The sequence below is a fragment of the Pongo abelii genome, chromosome 18 (assembly GCF_028885655.2).
Source record: "Pongo abelii isolate AG06213 chromosome 18, NHGRI_mPonAbe1-v2.0_pri, whole genome shotgun sequence".
NCBI classification, from domain to species: domain Eukaryota; kingdom Metazoa; phylum Chordata; class Mammalia; order Primates; family Hominidae; genus Pongo; species Pongo abelii.
Genome location: NC_072003.2, coordinates 25,300,730 through 25,325,752, shown reverse-complemented (window position 1 = coordinate 25,325,752; position 25,023 = coordinate 25,300,730). Strand labels below are relative to the sequence as shown.

General features: G+C 43.4%; 1 long non-coding RNA gene across 1 annotated transcript; it reads right to left on the bottom strand.

Moving 5' to 3' along the window:
- Positions 1-391: 391 nt before the first annotated feature.
- LOC129050724 (uncharacterized) lies at positions 392-24,978 on the bottom strand. Its single transcript, XR_008514437.1, has 2 exons — positions 24,590-24,978; positions 392-620 (listed from the first exon to the last, which is right to left on the bottom strand). It is a non-coding gene; the product is annotated as an uncharacterized LOC129050724 (long non-coding RNA).
- Positions 24,979-25,023: the final 45 nt, after the last annotated feature.

Genomic DNA, 25,023 nt, shown 5'->3' with positions numbered 1-25,023 from the left:
ATAGATTCAAGGGGGATCTCACACCTGCCTACCTGTACTAGGGGCAGAAATACAAACCCACCTTTCCTGGGATAAGATGGGCTGCTGGTCTCCTTCCTGTTTAGTCCCCTTCCTAGGTAGACATATGCAATCTCCTCACCCTCTCACCCCACCTCCCAGCGTTCAGCACCAGAGATCTGAAAAACCAACTTAGGCCAATAAATAGTTGTCTCAGTGGGGCTCCTCACATTGTGACAATGAACTTTGCCTTTGGTTTTCTGGTAAATACTGAGAACATGTTGCTTTTATCACTTGGGGGGAAAATAGCAAGCCCCCCCCCCAAACAACTTATAACACATTTTATTCCATTTTTCTAGTGTGAAATGAAAATATGAATGTGCCTTCTAGGAACTGTATTCCTAACTGCTTTTTATTGACAACAGTGGCTTAAATAAATCAGCGATTTAGTCTCTCAAATCAAAGAAGTCTGGAGTTGGACAGTTAAGAGTTGGTGCACCAGCTCCATTGTGTTATCAGGGACTCAGCCTCCTTTTGTCTTTCTGCCACACCATCCTTATTCCATGGTTTCCATCCTCATGGTCCAAAATGGCTGCTGGGGCTCCAACCATCATATCTATGTTCTAGCCAGAAAGAAAAGGAAAAGAAAGAAGTTACTCCTTCTAACTAAATCAATCCCCCGTGAGGATATTTCCCAGAAATTCTACCAAGTAACTTCTTTCTTTCTTTTTTTGTTTGTTTGTTTGCTTTTTGAGATGGAGTCCATCTCTTGTTGCCTAGGCTGGAGTGCAATGGCATGATCTTGGCTCACAACAACCTCCACCTCTGGGGTTCAAGCAGTTCTCCTGTCTCAGCCTCCCAAGTAGCTGGGATTACAAGTGAGTGCCACCATACCAGGCTAACTTTTGTAGTTTTAGTAGAGACGGAGTTTCACCATCTTGGCCAGGCTGGTCTCGAACTCCTGACCTCAGGTGATCCACCTGCCTTGGCCTCCCAAAGTGTTGGGATTACAGGCGTGAGCCACCGCACCCGGCCCAGTAACTTATATGTACATCTTTTTGGCCACCTCTACAGAGGAGACCAGAAAATGTAATCTCTTAGCTGAACACATTGCTTCCCTGACAACCCAGAATTGGAGTTTCCGCTAAGGAAGAAAGAGAGAATGAATATTGGGGAAAAATTTAACAATCTGTGTTACAATAAAGCTTCAACTATTTGAAAAAGCTGTCTCTTAGCTTACCAACATTTTCCAACCAGTCTTCAAAATGACTCCAGCACCTCCCACATTAGAGACCTCTAATTTGTCTCACTATCCCTTCCACTTGACTTCTCAAGGAAATGCCCCCAGCACCAACTTCTCCCTGCCTTTATCTCCAGCTAATAAAATGGCTCTCTGAGGGAGTATCAGGGGAAGGAAAGACATCTGATTTGCAGCACCTGCCAATTTCCCTGGTGTAAATACACTCACCTGGGCCAATTTCAAGCTACCAAAGTGACATCACTGCATGCAAATTAGGAAGAGACAAGCACAATCAGCTCTCAGGAGACAGAACTAGCAAGCTCAGGCACACCACTCTCCCTGCTTCCTGTAGCCGGGGAACACCTGAGAGAATACATCGAGGCCCTGGAGTTTCCTTATGCACTTGTGTGCCTGCTGCCTGGATTTAGCCTGAGCTCTGGGCACTGGACCAAACACATTTTCAACACCTCTAAAACAAATCAGATTGCATTTCATCTGATGATGCAATGGAGTCATCTCATAAAGCATTTAACTCACCTAAATCCAATCCTATCGAACTGAGAAAAAAAAGATAACTTAAATAGTATAAGCAATTTTACCTGCTATCTTGTTCATGAACATATACTGCAGAATAACGATGAGAAGGGACGCATGAATCTTTTGTCCTCTCAATGTGGGCATACGCTTCACAGTGTGAGCATTTTTCCCTACTAATTGTGATTCTAATGTTAGTTATTACTTATTTTTTATCCTCCATGGTCCCTAAATGCAAGCCACCTACTTCCTCTGACCAATTCAATAGACAGAAATGTGCAGCAATGATGGAAGGCAGTATGGTTTGAGTGTTTGTCCTCTCCAAAATTCATGTTGAAGCTAAATCGTTAATACAACAGTATTAAAAGGTGGAGCTTTGGTGGGGTTTAGGCCACGAAGGCTCCACCCTCATGGATGGGATTAGCACGCTTATAAAAAGGGCTTGCGGGAGTGGGTTTGGCCCCTTTTGGCTCTTCCATCCCTTCCGCCGTGTGAGGACACAGCGTTCAGGGCGCCATCTTGGAAAAGGCCAGGCTCTCACCAGAAACTAAATCTGTCAACACCTTTATCTTGAACTTCCCAGTCTTCAGAACTGTGAGAAAGACATTTCTATTATTTATAAATTGTCAGGTCTGTGGTATTTTGTATAGCAGCCCAAAAACACAGTAGGTAAAACTGGCAAAGTTGGACTGAGGGGATTTCTCAAGGCTATTTTGCTTCCGTGCCTTCGTCGTCTGACCTGTTCACTCCGGAACCCAATCGCTGAGTAAGATGCTGCTCCACTTTCTGTGTCCCCCACCATGTGGCATCTCTTGGGTACAGAGCACACTCAGACTGCAGGAAAAGGGACCAGATGGTAATGAAAGGTGGTAAGAGCCAGGGAGGATGGAAGGGCTTCTGGCAACTTCTTAATTCTTACATCAGCGCCGGGCACGGTGGCTCACGCCTGTAATCCCAGCACTTTGGGAGACCCAGGCGGGCGGATCACGAGTTCAGGAGATCGAGACCATCCTGGCTAACACGGTGAAACCCCGTCTCTACTTAAAATACAAAAAAATTAGCGGAGCGTAGTGGCGGGTGCCTGTAGTCCCAGCTACTCGGGAGGCTGAGGCAGGAGAATGGCGTGAACCCGGGAGGCGGAGCTTGCAGTGAGCTGAGATCGCTCCACTGCACTCCAGCCTGGGCAACAGAGCGAGACTCCGTCTAAAAAAAAAAAAAAAAAAATCTTAATCAGGCTTTTTCTGCATGCTGCTAGGGGCACGTGGTTTGTGCCCCTTTCTCATGCAACACAGTGTTTGATGGAAATGCACCCAGTGGGCATGTGTGTGACTGACGTTTATTTTACTCCCGCAAGCCTTGAAGAAATGGAGATGAGTCTGTGTGACTGACATGTGTCTGGCTGATCCACATCTGACCAGAACATGATTGACTACACACGACTAATTAGATCGTGGCTGACTGACACATGCTTAATGGATAGCGCCCACCCCAGCACACCTCAGTCTGCAGCTTGTCTGTGGAGTTCCAGTCAATTGACATATGCTCAGCCTTGCAGTGGGGCTGGCATCTTGCCATCTGTTGATGGGCCTGCTATCCTGCCCTCAGGCTTCTAGGAAGGGACTCTTCCTCTCCAGGCCTAGAGGGAAGGATGTATTTATAGCTTGACTGTAGCTGCAGCTCAGCCCCTGACCTAGCTGTCCTTCCACGCTGGGCGTTTTGCTGTGTCGCAGATCAGCATGGGCTCTGCAGTTCACTGTACTCAGATGAACCTGGCCCTCATGGGGTAGAGTTCCAGGGTCCTCACTGTGGCTTTAAGGGCAATTCACGCCACCGTCAGAGTCCCAGATCCTTTTCCAAAAGCTGTAGCCATTCAAGCCCTTGGGCAGAGGCATAGCAAGGAGTTTCTGGGTAATAAGAAGAAACAAAGATAACAGAGGCAAAGTACTTAGGGCACGAAAGTATTTTATACAGGACTTCAATTTTCCTCCTGCCTTTGAATAATTGTAACATGACTTGCATATTGGCTCAAGGAAATAAAGTCCTTTCATATACTTTATATCATTTAGTATTTGTAATAACAAAGATTTTTATTCCCATTCTGCAGAGGGAAGAAATTGAATCCCACGAGTTTTTTTAGAAGTGACTTGTCTGAGGTTACATAGCCAGCTCAAATCAACAACTTCTAACTCTAATTTCTTATCTTTATGAGGAAAAGATTTAGCTGCAACAGTAAAATTTAAATTGTCTTTTAAGAAGAACTTGCCATCAACAAATTTGTTAGACCTGGGAGTAGAGAACAGATGTACATTGTCTTTTTCCTACTGTTCATTAAGTCCAGTATATTATTAACTGAGAAGTAGAGCTCATACTAAGAAATTAGACACAAATCCTGGTGCTCTGTTTGTAGCAACAAGAACAAGCAGACAGGGGTATAGAATGGGAATGTGACCGAGCCTGCTCTCCAAAACTAAGCTGACATTTGGGGGGTGGAGTTGCTACAGGGGTCAACACAAAATTCCAGACAAAAAGTTAAATAATTTTAAATTCAACCCGTCAGAGTAACTAAAATAAATGAGACATTACAAGCAGATGGCTATCTCATCTAAACTTCTAAAAGTTTGTATTATGTTAAGACGTATGAAATAGCTACTTTTGTAAGTCAAAACAGCTAAGTATTGGCAATTTCATGTGGAATCAAGAGGGAGGTAGAATCATACAAAGAAATACTATAGTGAGAAAAGCTCTCTGATGATTGAGCTCAAACATAGATGTGAGTTTCCTAACAGTAAAAGCAAAGAGGAAAACTGATGGGTGATGTGTCTCTTATGATATCGTATGGTCTAATTAAGTGAGCTCCAAGGAGACAGGGCTCATTTCCTCTTTATATAAGAGATGCTGGTCAACATAATGGATCCTCTATAATTATTTTTACAGGAAATTCTAGGATAATCCTCATATTGCTATTTTCTATATAAACTCTAATGATAAGTATGAATTAGAAAGCGTATGACATAATGGTTCTATTAGGGTGATTCTATGTGGGATCAAGGTGATATAGTGCAAGAACTGCAAATTGTAGGTGGTATGGATTGATAGAGTGAGAAAGCCTGTAGAACTCCGAGAGGTGAATAATGATGATCTTATTCTTCCTAGATCCTCCACCATTTGATTTTGACATTAGCTGGAGGCAAAGAATTCACCACTAATGTCACTGGTGAGTGTATGAAAGACAAGTATTCTATGACATCATATGAAAGAAGATCTATCTGTTAAAAAAATTGGGCAAATAGTCAACAGACATTATAATTTCTAGTTATATAATCATAATTGAAATATGAAATCACTTCATATCTTGCTGGTTAAGATGACCCTACAACAGATTGTGTACATCCAACATTTCCATGCCACCGAGAGTCAAGAGCCACGAGTTTGTCTCCCAAAATATTCTCAGTTAATTAAAAAATTCAACAAGCATTCCGCTGAATCTCCAAAATGCCATCATGGCCCTAGCCTTAAAGATTCTGAGGTCAGAAACTTCCACGGTGCCACTTTCACCTTGTAGCATAAATGCCTGCCCCCATTAACATGATCCACCATTTTCCCAATGATATTTTTTAAAGTATTCGCCAATTTGAGTTTGTAAAGTTGAACCACATGAAATTGCCAATACTTAGCTCTTTTGACTTACAAAAGTAGCAATTTCATACGTTTCAACATAATATAAACTTTTAGAAATTTAGATGAGATAGCCATCTGCTTGTAATGTCTCATTTATTTTAGTTACTCTGACGGATTGTATTTAAAATTACATTAATATATGAATTTAAAATACTGCTTTTCCCCTCAAATCTTATGAAATGATATTATTTACATGTTCATTAATCTTTGACATCAGGATCTTGTTTTGCATTGTCTAACAGCTGTCTGGGAAGCCCCAGTTTTCAAATCCATGTATGGTGACACCAGGGAAATTTTCTCCCAGCCCCAAGCACCCATTCCCAAGACGTTAGGACAGTTGACCTATCTGGTGGTTGGTCAGGAAGGGGTGGAGTCATGATCCCAGCAGTTTTGTTTTTTTTTTAAAGTGATTTGTCTGAGGTTACACAGCCAGAACTCAAATCAACAACTTAAAACTCTAATTTCTTCTCTTTACGAGGAAAAGACTTATGCTGCAACACTAAAATTTAAATTGTCTTTTAGGAAGAACTTTCCATCAGCAAAGCTTGTTAGACCTGGGAATAAAGAACAGATACACGCTGTCTTTTTTTTTAGTCACTTCACATCTGGCTGGTTCAAATGACCTTCCAGCACATTGTTTACATCCAACGCTTGCACTGTGAGTTCACATCACCAAGAATAAGGACTAAATCTGTGTTAAATTTCTTTGCCTTCTCTGTTACCAAGTCCATCCGGTGACCTATATAAACATTCCAAATTAGCATTAAGTCAGCTCACATGAGACTGTACAAACAGTACTTCATGGTTCAAAAGAAAGTAGAGAATGCCTTTTAATATACAGACTTTATAAGGACTCAAATATAGGATGACTCCATCTTTTCTGAGGGGCTTTTTTAGTGGGGGCAGCTGTCATATCTTATTTAAGCATGCTCGCAGAGGGCTTTTGATTTTGAGTTCAAATGTATAGCAGTCAACCTTTCAGGGAAATTTGGCAGCAACGTGGCCCCCAGGTAACAGAGTGAATGAACCTCTGGGGTAGAATAATTTAATGTCATCATGTGGATGCCAAGATTTTTCTGCCAAATCCATGTTTTCTTTTTGGCATCAGTCATATTTAGCTAATTCTGCCTGGCACCATTTAGTCAATAGGTTTGGCTGTATCACGTTGCCTCCTGGAAACTGTGACTATAACCTTGACATGTAATGGATAAAAGGAAACTGGTGTCCCTGTTTGCTATGGTGGTAGGACATGTTTCTAGTTCATCTAAAAACTGCATCAAATTGTTGAAGGACACAGTCTCATTTCATGCCGTTTAAAGGTAGAATTTGGTATCCTACCCACCTAGATTCTCTCAGTGAGTTTTTAAAAAGAGAGAGACAGAAACGGAGAATTAAAAGCCTTGGATCAATACTATTAAGATCGTATGACTTGACCCATAAATGATTTATATATGTGAAATCAAGGCCAATAATATGTCAGGGGTCTTAGTTTATTTGTTCTAACCACTCTATGGAGTGAAACCAAATCAAACCATGATCAATGGTTGAAGAACTAAACTAAAGCCTTCTGTTACTTTTCTGTCCCTTGTGGAAAACATTAGGACAAGTGACCCTGGTCTTCAGTTTATGAAAATGAAATGTGGCATTGAGATTTCAGGGAATAGTCAGTGGGCCAGTGTTTCCCAAACTTTGGACATTTAAGCATCATCTTTACAATTTTGCCATATCCTTATACTATGTGTACTATTATTACCTTAATCTTCGTTTAAGTTATCTCCATTTTATTTACTTCAATTTATTTAAAAAGGAGAACTTAAGTTCCTATAATAAATGGAAAATCAGTTCCACTAATCCTAATTCATTAAAATACAAAAGCAGCCGGGAGCAGTGGCTTATACCTGTAATCCCAGCACTATGGGAGACCAAGGTGGGTGGATTGCTTGATCCCAGAAGTTCGAGGCCATCCTGGGCAACACAGTGAGACCCTGTCTCTACAAACAAAACAAAACAAGCCCCACAAAATTAGCTGAGTTTGGTGGCATGTACCTACAGTCCCAGCTACTCGGGAGGCTGAGGCAGGACTATTATAAATGAAAAATCAGTTCCACTAACTCTAATTCATTAAAATACAAAAGCAGCCAGGTGCTGTGGCTCAGGCCTGTAATCCCGGAACTTTGGGAGGCCAAGGAGGGTGGATCGCTTGAGCCCAGGAGTTTGAGACCAGCCTGAGCAACATAGTGAGACCCTGTCTCTACAAACAAACAAAGGAAACACACAAAAAAACAAAATTAGCTGGGTGTGGTGGCATGCACCTGTGGTCCCAGCTACTCAGGAGGTTCAGGCAGGAGGATCGCTTGAGCCCAGGAGGTGGAGGCTACAGTGAGCTATAATCGCACCACTGCTACTCCAGCCTGGGTGACAGAGATCCTGTCTCTAAACAAATGAATGAAATGAAATAAAATAAAATAAAATACAAAAGCGTAACTATTACTATAAGGGAATACCTTCCCACATTCATCTGGTTTCAAGAGAAGGGGTTTTCACAAAACACTCCTAGACTTTGCTTAGTCCTTCTCCTCTTCACAAAATTTATCTGGTTGGTGGGTGCAGTCATTGGTCATTTCCTGGTTGGGTGGAGATAATTTATCATAAATCCTCATTTGCTTGTTTTTTTTTTTTTTTTTTTTTTTGAGACGGAGTCTCACTCTGTTGCCCAAGCTGGAGTGCAGTGCCACAATGTTGGCTCACTGTAACCTCCACCTCCTGGGTTCAAGCGATTCTCCTGCCTCAGCCTTCTGAGTAGCTGGGACCACAGGTGTGCACCACCACGCCCAGCTAATTTTTGTATTTTTGATAGAGAGGGGGTTTCACCATGTTGGCCAGGCTGGTCTCGAACTCCTGACCTCAGGTGATCCACCCACCTCAGCCTCCCAAGGTGCTGGGATTACAGGCATGAGCCACCGCACCTGGCCATAAATAACTCATTTTTGTCTCTTTCTCCTTCCTCTCCAACCTGACTAGAGTCAGGCAGTGATCTGGGCAAGTGAGTCTGTTTCTAAGGATCACACTTACCCTCAGGTGGGCTGCCCAATGTTCCATCTGGGGGACGAGGTGGGGTGGGCATTAGTAGGGCCCTTGACTCTAATAAAATCAGATCACAGTTGAGTCTTTACCACAATGAGAATGTTATTGTCATCTCCCATCTGACTTATGCTTTGTCTTTTCCTCAATTGGATCAGACTTCAGATGAAAAAAAATAATAGGGTTGTGGCTTTTTGGTTCTCTCAAAGCCCAACAAATACTAAAAGAAATTTTTTAAACCATCAATGCACTACTTAAACATACCAACAATGAGACATTCATCCCACATTGAGATACACTGAATATGGGTAATGATTTGGGAAATTAGAGGAGTGTATCCTTTTTTTCTAGCTAGAATAGATTACGATTTGAGTTTGCCCTGATGGACTGTATTCAAAGAGTTAATTACAATAATTTATAATAATTGGGGCACACAAAACTGAAAGCAAAACCTGAAGTGATCTAATGGCCAAACGTTTTCTCCAAGAGCAAGGTGGTATTCCAAAAATGTAAAAACCAGTGCAACACTGGCTCTGACCAATGAGACTAGATTCCAGCCACGTACAGCTAGGGTGGCTTCCTTCCACTTGGGGTAACACAGAATCCTCTAAGACTCTGCTACCCAAAGTGCGTTCTGCAGACCAGCATCATCAGTATCACCTGGGAGCTTGTTCAAATGCAGAATACCAGTCCCCACTCCGACCTGCTGGATCAGAATCTGCATTTTTAACAAGATCCCCGGGTGACTCATATGCACATTTTCATGTGAGAAACACAGTGCATTTCTAAAAAGCTGCCAAAGGATCCTGGTCTGAGACCCCACTTTGAGCAGCAAGGCTCTCAGAGGTCTGTAAGGCATGGAGTGGATGTCTGTAGACTCTGGAATTGGGGGAAATCTTCCCAGGCATTAAACCGGTATACACACCCTTCAACTTCCCTCCCTGAGTCTGTTTAACAGCAGCACTGCCCCAAAACCTGAATTGGTTCCCCTGATAGACAGGTACCCAGCTTCTCTGGCAGTGCTAACTGCCTATTTCATTGTTAAGCAATGAACTACTTCCAGAACTTAGAGAGTCCCTGAGTTACCTTTCTCTGAGTACATATCCTCAGAAAATTAAAAAAAAAGTTTGCAACAAACAGGGAAGATGTTAACATGTGTTAAACTTTCATGGTGGGTATGTGGATGTCTGTTATATTATTTTCTATATGTTTGAAGTTTTAAAATTAAGTGATAAAAAACGATCAATTAAAAGTAACAGATACCCAACTGAGATATGAAAAATTGCAAAGAAAAGAATAAAAATCACCTATAATTCCACTACCCAGATATATCTTTGAATAGTTATCCTTTCAGTCCTTTTTCTTGTTAAAAAGAAAATTTTTAATTTGCATTTTCATTAGAATACTTGAAGCTCCTGCTTTTAATTCCTCTCCTTCATAAAGTCCAATTGAAATGGTCACAGAAATAGAAAAATTGGGTGGGGTGGGGGAGACCTTCATCAATACCGGGAGACGGGGAAGTTAGCCATTCAAAAGCCGGGGCTGGAAAGGGATTTCCACAAAGATCCCTCCAGCACAGAGTGATGGGAGCAGGACAGGACACAGGACATGAGACATGGGCAGCATTAGCGCTAGACCATGGAGCTGTCCACCCTGGCAATTCCCCTGGACAGTGAGCCAAGCCAAGCGGAGGCATTTCTGCAGTGAGCTCTTAATAAGGGCACTTAGAGGAGAGGGCAGTGCCCTACTAACTTCTGCTGCCAAAATAAACTCAGAGAGGAAACTGCTTTGCCTAGCAGGAAACTTCTCTTCTGCAATGCTGACTCCCCCAGAAACTCACTTCCTACTCATTATCAGAAGCAACCCAAATCCCAATCCAGCAAAAGAAAAATACAAAAAACAAGCTCTTCCATTTCCCCTTAGTATGAGACAAAAGGATCAAACAAAGACCCATTTAAAAAAAAAAAAAAACCCCAGGAAAGAACAAGAAGATCTCCCTCTGTAAAGGTGTCCAAGGAAAGAAAAATTATAGGGGAAAAGGAAAAAAAGAGAAGATTCAGGAGTTTAAAATGAGATTGTGCTGAAAGGTTCTTCTTAGATGTAAGCCAAGAAAAATGAAAAAACTTTTTATAATTATTCCTACTCCATAATTTCTTGAGACTTGAGAAGATTACACTTGTAAAAAGGGAATGGTTAAGAAATATTGTTTTCAGCCAAAAGAAGGTGTAGGTTAGGTGAAAAGGACAAGCTTTGGAGTTAGACAACCTGAGTTCAAATTTTGGCTCTGCCATTTTTCAGCTATGTGAGTTTGATCAGGAAAACTTCCCTATGCCTCAGTTTCTTTAGCTGTTAAAAGGGCTGGTGATGATAGTCCCTAACTCACAGACTGCTAGGGGATATGAAATGTGACAATATATACCAAGTCATATATGGCAAAGGAGTCAATAGTGGTACATATTATTTTGCTATCAAAACAAAATTGCTGGCCGGGCGCGGTGGCTTACACCTGTAATCCCAGCACTTTGGGAGGCAGAGGCGGGCGGATCACGAGATCAGGAGTTCGAGACCAGCCTAGCTAACACCGTGAAACCCTGTCTCTGCTAAAAATACAAAAGAAATTAGCCGGGCGTGGTGGCACATGCTTGTAATCCCAGCTACTCAGGAGGCTGAGGCAGGAGAATCGCTTGAACCTGGGAGGCGGAGGTTGCAGTGAGCCGAGATTGCGCCATTGCACTCCAGCCTGGGCAACAAGAGCAAGACTCTGTCTCAAAAAACAAAAACAAAACACAAACAAAAACAAAACAAAAACAAAAACAAAAATTGCCACATTTTAAAATGCAATGAACAATCTTTGTTTGCTAAAGGGTAAATCTAGCCTCTATGTTTACCTCTATTCCTTCCCCAAATGCCACTGCAATGATACAAATTTTAAAACTGTAGAAAATCTGGAAAAGAAGACAAAGGTACTACCAGCAGACAAGAAGCTCTGGGGAATTCTTGGAAGATGTGAAGTGACACTGTTAAGCTGACAGAAAACTCCATCTGGGCTGAGCGCTCCCTACTCTGCAATAGAATCCATGGCAAGACAGCAGTTGCCCAAGGCTCCTTGGCCATTCTCCCCTCCCAGGAAGCAGTGCTGTCTGCAGAGGAGGAAAGGAGAGAGTCGAAGTTGCTGACTCAGGAATTGATAAAGAATGGAATAAGCTCTTCAAAGAATTTTAGGAAGTATTTCTTTGGATCCACGATGTATGTTGATTTATTTTTCAGGAGTAGGAGTGGTTGGCAAGAGTTATACTGTGTGTGTGTGTGTGTGTGGCTGGCATTTGCAAACATGTGTGTGTGCGTGCATGTCCATATGTGTGGTGTATGCATGAATGTGCATGTGTGGTATGTGCATGTATGTGCATGCATATGGTGTGTGCATGCATGATGTGTGTGTGTGTATGTATGTGTGCATATTGGAGTGTCTATGCATAAATCCATGAGCAGCTAAGCAGGTAGCTTTTGCAGGACTGTATTTGCAAAGTGTTTGGAGTGCATTTGTGGATGTCTGTCCTATCCAGAAGTGTCAGCAGCTGTTTGTGAAAGGGTGTCTGTTGGCAGGCAGTGTGTGAAAGTAGTGAAGAGCCCAGACCAGATTGAAATTGCCTAGGTTTAATCAAGACTCCATCCTTTACTAGTTCTGTGATCTTAGGCAAATAACTCATAATTACTCCGTGCCTCAGTTCCTCGTTTGTAAAAGGGGACTAGCTGTATACCCATAAGACGATATGAAGACAAAATGAAAACACAGAGAAATCGCCTAGCTTTTGCCAGGTATGCAGAAAGTACTCAGCAAATACGAACCATTAATAAAATCTGTAGCTGTGTGCATGTGTGTATGTGTATACTTGTATACCAGGTCCTCAAGCACAACCATGCAAGTTCCTGTCTAATGGAAGGTGACTAGATGGGAAATTTGAGGAGTGGTAGAGAAAGAATCTCTCCTTTTGTCAATTACAAAGGAAGTTGCAATTTGTGGCAAAACATGTAGTCAAAACTCCTAGGCAGCCCTCTTCATTCCTCCAGGGTCCATACATCTTCCCCAGAGCAAGAGGACTCAGAGAGACATTGTTGCTTGATAATAATTTCCATAATCCTCAGTATCAGCTACTAAGCCAGCAGCCTACTCCACATAAGCAATAATAACTTATAGTTGCAGTTAATGGGCTGTTTTATAGGAACCCACAATTATAATTGGATGTCAAGTGTTGTGAATCTCAATGGATGGAAAGTGACAAGCACTGGGGCCTGTTGTTTAATTTTTTCATGTGATTATTAAATTTCCCATCTCCTTGCTGCTGTATCTTCTCTCATTGTGGCTTCTAGCTGTGGCCCCATTCTCTGTCAATCCTGGATCTGAATCTTGAAATGTAGTTCTGTACACCTGTTTCTGGCCCTATGGGCTTTTTAGTGGGCTTGGGTATACAGCCACCTGCTGGCCTAGAACCTATAGAAATTTGGAAGTACCAACTTTTCTGCTAGGAGTTCCCTGACCTCCCAAAAAAAAAAAAAAAAAGAGGTCTCCAAAACAAAGCACCCCACATCCGTTGATTTGCTTAGCTTGCTTTGCACACACTGAACCCCACAGCACATGGCCTGGTGGCCCCCAACCCCTTCAGAAGGTGACCTTAGGGTCACCTTCAATCTGGTGGCCATGAGCCCTTAGAAACAGTAGTCTTGGCATTTTGCAGTCAGAATCTGTCCTAAGAGTTCTTCTAGATTCTAGGACGTAAGAGTAACACAGGATTTGCCAATAGCAAGGATTAAAGAAGTGGTAGAGTTATTTTTGGGAAGTGGCAAATAGATTAAAGAACCATGGAAAGTTTGCTTTCATATTTTCACACCTGGGTGAAGGAGAAAGTATGGACTTCATTCAATGAAGTTGAGGAAAACTTCCCAGGAGACGAGATAGTAGGAGCTGATTGAGCAAGAGAAGGAGAGAGAAATCAAAGAGAAGCCAGCCAGGGCATTGAGATCTGGTGGTGGCCCTGAGCCCACCTGCCTCATCCATCTTAGATTCCAGCCCAGCCAAGATACTCGTGTTTGAAGCCAAGTGCAGAGATTAATGGAGCGCAAAACTTAATCCCAAGCCTAGCGAAAACCATAGCTATGTAAAGACCTAACATTTCCCAGTGCAATTCAGACAGAAGCCAAAGTCTAATCCAAGTATAACCCTAGAGCCCTCTCCATAACCCATATTAAAGCACTCTCAGGCCCAGAACCCAATGGAACAGTAGCTCTGAATTCAGTATTGCCTAAAGCCCATAACCAGGGCCTAAATCCCAAACTTATTTCAGGATGAGGACCAAAACAAGAAGCCAAAGTAATTAGGTAACTGAAAACCATTGCCCGTCGATCGTTACCTGAATCCAGAACCCTCTGACCCAACATTCCTCTACTGACAAGGAATCGCACCCTGGAAGTCCATGAGTGACTTGTCTCATAGCACCCAAAACACCTTATTTCACATGGATTTCCAGTTCTCTGGGGACATAGACTATCTTACAGTCCACTAGGAAATTCTAAGCCTAGCACAGCATCTGGCATAATAAATGCCTGCTCAGTAACTACATGGAAAACATGGAGTCGATTAAGAAGGTGGTCTTTGGAGTCCACTGGACCTTGGTAAGAATTCCTACTCTGCCACCTTTTTTTTTGAGATGAAGTTTCACATTAGTTGCCCAGGCTGGAGTGCAATGGCGCAATTTTGGCTCACTGCAACTTCCGCCTCCCAGGTACAAGTGATTATCCTGTCTCAGCTTCCCAAGTAGCTCAGATTACAGACATGTGCCACCATGGCCGGCTTTTTTTTTTTTTTTTTTTTTTTTTTTTTGTATTTAGTAGAGACAGGGTTTCACCATGTTAGTCAGGCTGGTTGCAAACTCCTGACCTCAGGTGATCCACCCGCCTCGGCCTCCCAAAGTGCTGGGATTACAGGCATGCACCACCGTACCCAGCCCCTACTCTGCCACTTTTAAGCTGTGTGACCTTGAATTTGTCCCTTCCCTCCCTCAGCTGTGAAACGGTGTTCATGGGGATAGCTGTAAATAGAAAACGGAAGAATGACTCTAGACTACCTGGCACAGAATGTTGTTTTCCTTTTTCTTTTTCCAAGGGCAATGTCTCCGAGAATGGTATTAGATAATATCTTTTTTTTTTCCATCCATCACTGAGTGCAGACTCCTTAGAGGGTTTCAGATTCCCAGAGTCCTTGTGACCTGCTAAATCTACTCTTTCATCCTGCTGTCTAATATTCCATTGTGCATCTTCGCAGGATGGAGTCTCCATAGCCTGCTATACTTGTCATCTATTACCACAGTAGTGCCATGTAACAAGCAATCACAAAACTCCAGTGGTGTACAGCAATCAACATTGATTCTTGTTCATGAATCCCTGGGTTGCTGACCGGGGCCACCATCGGCTGATCTCTTGCATCTGCATCAGCCGGGGCCCTCAGCTCTACTCCCTAGGGTTTCTTGTCCTCCAGCAGGCTAGCCTGGGCTAGTTCACACGGCCATGGCAGGGCTCGCACAGAGTGAATGGAAGCCCACAAGAGCCCCAGAGGCCTGGGCTCAGAACTGGCACACCCTCACTTCCATAGCAAGTTTCAAGGCAAGCTGAGTTTCAAGCCAGCAAGTTTCATAGGCAGCCCAGTTTCAAGGGGTGAGGACATAAACTCTGCCTCTTTTTTGATTGTTTATTTGTTTGAGAGAGAGAGTCTTGCAGGCTGGAGTGCAGTGACATCATCATAGCTCACTGCAGCCTTGAACTCCTGGGCTCAAGGGATCCTCCTGCCTGCGCCTCCTGAGTAGCTGAGACTAAAGGGGCACACCATCATGTCCAGCTGTTTTTTTTTTTTTTTTTTTTAATTTTTGCAGAGATTGGGTCTTGCTATGTTGCCCAAACTGGTCTCAATCTCCTGGCCTCAAGCAATCCTCCCACCTCAGCCTTCCAAAGTGCTGGGATTATAGGTGTGACCCACTGCACCCAGCCAAACTCTGCTTCTTGATGGGAGAAGTTCAGAGTCCCATGGCATAGGAAAAGGATTCAGAAAAGGAAAGAATTGTGACAAATGTTGGCAAGCAATCTACTATTTATTCTTTCTCCTCCTTAAGTTTCTTTGGTTTTGAGAAGGTGAGTAAGACGCTGGAAAGAATGATATGCTTGAACTAGAGACAGAAGCATTTGCATTCTAACCCCAGCCCTACCACATGTATTGCTCAGCCTTTCTTAGCCTCAATTTTCTTGTCTATAAAGTGGTGTCAAACATAAGAACTGCTGACCTCCTCTCTTATCCCCTTTACTCCTTTGGGACATGTCCAACCCTCTGGTGTTAGTAAGAGCAGGAAGAAAATTTTAAGCGGTAGATTGTCAAAATCACTGCCTGGTAGTGCCCTGAGAGGCAAGGATTGACTAGGCTGTGCATCTCAGATCCCAGGTCAACCATGACCCCAGTGTTCAAAGCTAAGTACAAGGCCACAGATCACCAGGAAGATGGTCTTTCACACATTTCTCCAGGAGGCTATGCCAGTGTTGAAAAGGACTAGTCAATGGGGATAAGCAAGTTCATTATTTATTTCCATCCCATTATTTCCCCTAAAGTTTGTGGGAGATGCCAAAAATACATGCCATGACAAGTTATCTCAAGGTAACTTTTATACATAACCCAAATGTTTTCCCTCCTGCCCTCCTTTCCTATCTCCCTTCTCCCAAGATGGCATTCACTAGGCACACACAGTTCTTTCTTGACTTCCTGTTTATTTCATTTTCATTTTCATTTTCATTTTCTCATTATAATGTTATTATCCTAAAGTAAGGATCCTATTACTGGGGCAACCAGAAATGGTGCCTGCGTGGATTCAGTCTTTACTGAGACCTCAGTTTTCCTAGGTCTCAGTAAAGACTGAGATATTCCTAAAATCTAGGACTCAGAAACAGAAAGTCAAATATTGCATGTTCTCAGCTAAATAGTGTATGCACATGAACATAGGGCATGGAATGATAGACACTGGAGGCTCAGAAGAGTGAGAATGTGGGAGGGGCTGAGGGATGGTAGACATTGGAGACTCAGAAGAATAGGAATGTGGGAAGGGCTAAGGGATGATAGACACTGGAGACTCAGAAGAGTGAGAATGTGGGAGGGGCTGAGGGATGATAGACACTGGAGACTCAGAAGAGTAGGAATGTGGGAGGGGCTAAGGGATGATAGACACTGGAGACTCAGAAGAGTGAGAATGTGGGAGGGGCTGAGGTACGATAAATTACTTAATGGATACAACGTACACTATTCGGGTGATGGTTACACTAAAATCCCAGACTTCACCACTTCACAATATATCCATGTAACAGAACTGCACTTCTACTCCCTAAATTCATACAAGTTTAAAAAATAAGAAAGACACATTTAAAATCCACTCTTGCTGTCAAAGAACAAAAAAGCATCCCACAATTCTGCCTACCCTTTTTGCTTATTTTGTCTTTCTACAAATAAGACTTAATCGACCTCTATGGTTTCTCCTGAACATGCTCACATAATTCATTTTACTTTCATTCAGCAGCCACAATACCTATCTCCTCCTCTAAGCAGACTCCCCTCTGATCAATACTGACCACTCAAAACCTACTTTGTGGGGTTGGGGTGAGGTTAAACAGATAACACATTTAAACTCTTCGTATGCTCCTCAGCATACAGTATGCAACTCAGTAAAGGTTAATTACAGTATTCCCATTAACATTAATACTAATGTTAATATTAGTATGTTATCACCCTCACTAGAGTGTTTTTGTTATTCTTATTTCAACACCCTTTGTCCTATTTTCAAGACAAAAAGCCTCCTCTCACCCCAGCTTCTATAATCTGGGGTGCCCCTCACCTCTGACCAGGTTAACCAGGTCAAGGGGCTGTTACTAACTAATTTGGCAAAGACGTTTCTGGGGCAAGTCCAGGGAGGAAGAGAGGAGACTTGCATGGTTTGAATGGTTGTCCCTTCCAAAACTCATGCTGAAATTTAATCCCCAGTGTGGCAGTATTGAGGGGTGGGACTTTTAAGAGGTGATTAGATCATGAGGGCTGTGTCCTCATAAATGGAGTAATCCATTCATGGATCAATGGGTTAATGGATTAATGGATTATCATGAGAAGAGAAACGGTGGCTTTAAGAGGAAGAGACCAGGAGTTCAAGACCAGTCTGGGCAACATAGGGAGACCTCGTCTCCACAAAATTTTTTTTTTAATTAGCGGGGTGTGGCGATGTGTCCCCATAGTCCCACCTACTCAGGAGTTGGAAGCGAGAGGATTGCTTGAGCCCAGGAGTTTGAGGCTGCAGTGAGCTACGATCGAGCCACTGCACTACAGCCTAGGTAACAGAGCAAGATCCTGTCTCTACACAAAGGCAAAAGAATGATATAACGGACTTTGGGGACTTGGGAGAAAGGGTGGGAGGGGAGTAAGGCATAAAAGACGACACATTGGATACAGTGTACATGGCTCAGATGAAGAGTGCACCAAAATCTCAGAAATCACCACTAAGGAACTTATTCATGTAACCAAACACCACCTGTTCCCCAAAAACCTATTGAAATTTTTAAAAAGACCCTGTCTCTTAAAAAAAAGAAGAAAAGGAAAGAAAGAAAAAGAGAGGAAGAAGGACCTGAACTAGCACACTCAACCCCCTCTCCATGTGATGTTCTGTGCTGCCTGGGAACTCTACAGAGTCCCCACCAGCAAGAAGGCCCTCACCAGATGCAGCACCCTCAACCTTGGACTTCTCAGCCTCCATAACTGTAAGAAATATATTTCTTTTCTTTATAAATTACTCAGTTTCAGGTATTATGTTATAAGCAAAAGAAAACAGACTAATACAAGACCTTACCCCATACTTTGTCTGTTGACTCTTGACCCAAGCAGAGGCCAGCACCATAGGGAACAGGTAGTTCCAGGGAGGTACCTGTGGGTTTTCCTTCAGAACTAAGTTGAGGAGCCCAGCAGCTGGTAGGAAAGGAATATGACACAAATGCTCTGCTGGAAAAGCTATAAATAGGGAAAGTCAATGGAGTGGAAAAGAAAGCATTTAACAGCTAAGTGTTCTTTGCAACAGCAGGCTCACACCTCATTTTATCAGACATTATTTACACAAAAGAAGGTGTGATCATGCTTATGGCATCATTAGGCATAGATTACTTCCTTAACTATGAATACAGAGCCCAGGGGAAGCAACTCCTGGAGAACTCCTCAAGGATACCCTTGAAAGCAAGTATAAGAGGCCTGGCCACTCCCTTAGTCAACTGGCAACTCCGTCATTATGCCCCATCTATTGCTTCCTCTCTCATTTAGTTCTCATCCCTCCAATAACAAACACAGAGTGGATGGGAATCTCTGTCTCAAAAGTGTAGGGTGCAAGAATGGTCACATCTCCTTATTAAAAAAAACTGCCAAATTTCCCATTCTGAACCTTATGGCACTAGCAGGAACTTCTGCCTCTGTCTCTTAGAGTGGCCCTCAGCTCAGTGCATCTGTATTGCCAAAGATCTGGGATCTTATCCAGTGCCAAGGCATGCAGTGTGAGATCTGTGGTGTCAATTACTCCTGAGAGTTCCATTCATCTGTGTGGTGCCTTCAGCTCCCAGTTCTGTCTGCTGCTTTCACCCCAGACATGGTACCCAAGGATCTTCGGCGAGGCTGGGGATCCAGGTCCCTGTGGTCTTATGTCCATGGACACATCATGTACCATTTCTCCCTGGGGGCTTTCTGCCTGCCTATTGCTCTGGGAACCCACTGGATACTCTCTCTTACCCCAGCCCAGAGGACATCTCTTTTTCTTAATCTCAGAGAAGTCTCTTTCTCTCTCCTTTCTGAGTCATCTAAGCCATTCCGCCTCCTCCCACAAACCTATCCTTACATGTTTAAGTTTTCAGCAACAAAGACATAAATCTCGGGGGATACTTCTGCCTTCAGTCCTGACACATTCCTCCCTTAAAGCAATCAACCACCAAGCCAGCCACCTGCCTGCATAGAAGGAAGGAAAAGAGAGAAAATACAAATTAATGTCTCACTACAGTATCCAAGCAGTACCATTTAAGAAATTCTGATTATATATTCTATCTACCCAGACAGTCTGTCTTTCTAGGAACACACTTAAGGCTATACATTCCGAGTGTTGATGGTCTGTTTAAAAAAAGCCTTGAAGATATTCATTCGCCCACCAGCTCCTCACTGGGTCAGCTTGGAGTGTGTAAGGTGGTTCAGGGAGAAGGCAGGTGGATGAGTTTTTGGGAGCGCAGATAGAGATGGGCAGGATCCTGGTAGACCGACCTTGTCCTGCAGTTTGTGTCTCAAGTCATTTTCTCTGGGATGTGAGGAACCCCTCTGAAGAACAAAATCACCATGTTGCATATACTGAAACACAACCACAATACAGTGATGACATGAAGCCATTGCCTACCTTGGTTTCCATTTAGTCACCAAATGGAAGAAAGTTAGTGGTTGCCTACTGCATGTCCAGATCTCTGCTGGAACCTGGGGAAGTGCCAAATGGTCATTCATTTTTAAATTTATTTAATTGATACTTTTTCATTTATTCAGTTGATTATGACTAGCACTGTTCTAGGCTAGAGGGATATCACAGAAAACAAGATAGCCAAAGTGTCTCCTGGGCATAACCTTTTAGAGTAGAGGACATAGGATAAATAGGCAAATAAATTGATGACATAAAGAAAAGAAAGAAGAGTAGGGGGATACAGAAGGATGAGGGGCTGTATTTTACGTAGACTGATCAGGGAAAGTCTCTCTGATGAGGTGACTTTAAGCAGAGATCAGGATGACAAGAAGATGGGAAGGGAATAACATTTCGGGCAGAGAGAGTAGCAAGTGGGATCGCACTGGGTGAATGAATAACTGAAAGGAAGCCCATGTGGCTGAGTGGCAAGTCCTGAGGACAAGAGGGTAGGAGATGAGGTCAATGAGACATGAAAGGGCTGGAATCTGTAGAGCCTCTAGTCATTGCAGGAACTCTGACTCTCTTCTAAGTGCCATGAGAAACCATGAGAGACTTTTAATCAGAAGAGTAACATGATTTGTTTCAGAAAGATCTCTCAAGCTCAGTGTGCAAAATGGATTGTAGGGGGAGAGATGAGCATGTGACCAAGGCCATCTGGGAGGCTGGGGCAGTGGTGCAGGCAGGAAATCATAGTGGCTTGGATCAGGATGTGGGCAGCAGAGATGGAGAGAAAGGGACACATTCAGTGTGAATTTTGGAGTTGGAGGCGGCAGGTCATGCTGAAGCACAGGATGTTGAGGAGGAGGGAAAGAAAGGAACCAAGCGTATTTAAGACATTGTCCCTATTCTAGAGAAATCCACAGTAGATTACAAAAGACCCCTTCCCACACCCAGGCAAAGTAGAAGTCAAGGTCTCATCTATTTTACACTCACACATCTTTATTATTATCAGCCTCCAGTCTTTGCTCTAAGAAACTTCTGAAATCCTTTATTTTCTATTAAATGCCAAGGACCAGTTTCTTATTACCTGGCCTTGGAACTTTCTAGAAAGATGTATGTTTACACTCCCTGGTTGCCTGCTCATGACAATCTAAAGCTTAGATTTCTACTCAGGTGGTCTCATGGGCTGGAAAAGACTTCCACCAAACTGGGATCTCATTGGGTTTGAGGAAAAGCAGCCTCAGTAGTGGAAGGGATAGTGGTTGGATTTTAACTCCAACACCCCAATGACACCAGCCTCTGCGCAAATTCTTCCCAGTGATGGTGAGCTCATTACCTCCAAATGGCTTTAATCACTTTGACTACTAGCTCAACTTCCCTGGTGAAAACTGTTCTTTGAACCAAATATGAGAGTTCATACATCTCCTACTTGAACTTATTTTTCTTCAATGCAAAAGGGGTTGGAAGAAGATCAGGAATTGAGGTCTTGAGAAGAAACAGAGATTGAATATTTCCTGGACAGTGTCTTCCATTCTCTCTCAGTTTTGCTTCATTTACTAGATGACCCTTTTTGAGGGAAGATGAGAATAAGCCTCTATACATGCAGTGATGACAAGGTGCATTAGTTAGCATAAGTCAGTTGCTGTAACAAACAATCCCAACATCCTAATAACAATAAAACTTTATGCCTATCTTGCTTAAACCACAGTCTGTGGCAGGGTAAAGATGGCCAAAAATTCTTTTTGGCCATTCTTTTGGTTGAGAGGGGAGATCCTTTTCCCTTCCCTGGAAACTGGGTGGCCTCTATGATTGATTTGATCAATGAAATTTGGCGGAAGAGATGCTGTGCCCTTTTTAGGCCTTTAAGAGAAGCCTGACAGCCTCTGCTTGCACTCTTGAGGAGATGCTTTCCCCACGTGAGAAGTCAGATTACTCTGAAATTGCTATATTGTGAGGAAGCTGAAGCCAGTCACAAGAAAGGCCACGTGAAAAGAAAGTGAGTGAGAGAAAGAGAGGTGCTGGCTGGCACCCAGCTGTTTCAGCCATCTCAGCCCAACCCCCACACTTGTGATGAGAGAAGACATCTGGGACATTCCAGTCCACATCTCTGTGCCTTTCTCCCTCATCCTAGCTCAAGCTTCAAGTAACCCCCAATATCATCTTTTCTGGCTGTCACCCAGATAAGATGGCCCCAGCTTCTGTGAGCAGGAATTCAGACAGCAGCGGCCTCATGAGAATAGCAAGGGCTTCTTTAGCTTTGTAAAGACAACGTCTCCACGTGTGTGTGTGTGTGTGTGTGTGTGTGTGGTGTTAATATGTGCAGGATGTCCAGAGGTCAGAGGTAACCCCAGCAAAGCCCCCAGGAAAACCATAATACACAAACCTGTTGTTTTTTTTTTTTTTCAAAATCTCTCAATTTTATTTTATTTTATTTTATTTTGCCCAGGGCTTTATTCAAAATTTCTTTCTTATAGACACTTTGGTTGCTTGTCCAACCAAATTATTATATTAGCCATGGGTAACTCACTTCCCAATTGGTCTCTGTTGCTCACATTAACAATTCTTACCATTTAGTTACTGAGTTCTATTGGGTGCATTGCAGTGACTAGCTACAGAGCGTGCTGTTAAGACCCAAACTCAAAAACCCAAATTGCCTAGGTTTGAATTCAGGCCATGCCACTTATTACCTGTGGGACCTTGAGCAAGTTACTTGACTTCTCTGGTTCTCAGTTCTTCATCTGGAAATGTGGATAATAAGACTACCTACTTCATAGAGTTACTGTAGGGATCAAATGAATTAATATATATCAAGCAGTTAGTATGGTGTCTGGCACAAATATTAACTTTTATTGATAATGTGAATGTGACCAGCAAGGATGAGATGCTGAGTTGTGATTGGTTGAACTGGCTTAGAATCTGATAGATCCTAATGTCCACGAGTGATGGTGGTTCTTAGATTGGGTTCCCCAGGAGCCTCAAAATAATGATTCATCTGAAGGTAATTTACCAGGCATGCTCTTAGGAAAAGCCTGCAGGGAAGTAGAAAGTAGGACTGGGAAGGGAAGGAATGAAGTCAGGGTGTGGCACCAAGCAGAGTAGATTCTGTTTATGAAGCAGAACCCAATCCTAACAAAACAATGATGCACGGTCACAGCTCTGTGAACTCCACTATATCTGTATTAGTTCGGTTTCATGCTGCTGATAGAGACATACCTGAGACTGGGTAATTTATAAAGAAAAAGAGGTTTAATGGACTCACAGCTCCACGTGGCTGGGGAGGCCTCACAATCATGGTGGAAGGTGAAGGGCATGTCCTACGTGGCAGCAGGCAAGAGAGCATGAGAGCCAAGAAAAAGGGGTTTTCCGTTTTAAAACCATCAGCTCTCATGAGACTTATTCACTACCATGAGAACTGTATGGGGAAAACTGCCCCCATGATTCAATTATCTCCCACTGGGTCCCTCCCACAACATGTGAGAATTATGGGAGCTACAATTCAATATGAGATTTGGGTGGGGACACAGCCAAACCATATCAATATTTCAACTTCACTATGTCTTAATATTACTCTAGCTAACTTTTATTGAGCAAATGTCATGTGCCAGGCTCCATGCTAAGTGATTTACATACATTATCTCAGCTAATTTTCCCAACCTGATGAGCTATTACATAATACGTCCTAACAGGTAAATGATACATCAACATTTTCATTTGTTTTATGTAAATATCTAATGATGTTGAGTTTATTAGATTCTGCAGATGAAGTATCCCCAGACACATTGTCATCTTCTAAATAATGCTGAGAAGATATGCACATTTATATATTGGCCAACACACACTTCTCTAGTGCAATGAAATCTGAACCACAGTGATGTGCAATTGCAGATTTTTCATTCTTAAATGAGGCTAAAAACATCTAATTGTAATGAAGTTTGATGCCCATGATTTGGCAAGGCCCAAGGCCAGTGATGCCCTGAAGGTTTCATGCTGTGTACTAATTGATCAGTGTGGAGCACCACACTGATCTAGGCTTAGCGGGAAAGACTGTGTGGATCGATTAGTCCTCTGCATGGCTTAGGATCGGCAGCAAACTGTGTGTGCCAATCCTGTAACAGCAACAACTCGAGGAAGCTACTTTATAATTCCATTTTTCAGATGAGGAAACTGAGGCCCAAAGAAATAATTTTCCTAAAGTCACAGTTAGTAAGAGGCAAAGCTTGAATCACCCCTAAGTGTGTTGGGTGCAGGGCTGATGCTGGCAGGTCTCATGTTATTATGACAGCACCCCCTAATATGACACCAACCCCTGTCTGGACCTTCAGCAGAAAGGGGATAATGAGGGCTGCTTCTGGTTGGAGTTGCAGCCCCCTTCAGCTCCAGAATCCAAGTTCCACTCTTCTGAGCCCATCCTCCAAACACTCCCACCCACCCCAGGAGTTCCTAGGATCTGGGGGCTCCAGGTAGTCTCTCCTCCTTCCCCAGCGTTCCGCGGGACTGGGAGGACTTGTCGTTGCCCGGCTTCCAGAGCATGCCTTTTGGCATGGCCGAGCCCCAGTGGACGCTCTACGCCGACCGCACTCACTCAGGGTCGTGCAGGTCCAGCGCTCCAGTCCTGTCCTCCCCGGGTGAGGATTGATCCCGGCGCTTCCCGCAGCCACCTCTGCCAAGAGATGCAATTTACCACCAGCTCGGAGGTCACCGTAGAGGAACCCGGCCGCCTGCAGGCGCTTTTCTGCTGCTGCAAAAACCACTGAAAGGGCCACTTTGTGAGCCGCAGCGCTGCTTTCACAATCAGAGGAGCAGCCATGGGTCCGCAAGCTCTGGAGCCTCCTTGCGACTCCCTAGTAGGCTCGAAACCCCAGAAACCTCGGCTGCACCCCGCTCCGCCCATTCAGGAGAGGCTGTGCCAGGACTGGCGGGCAGAGCGCAGCCTGCACGCGCGCCCCATGGCGCAGGATGGGGAGGAAGACGTCACAGAGACCTGCCCACACTCGTCATCCCTGAGCTGCCTGCACC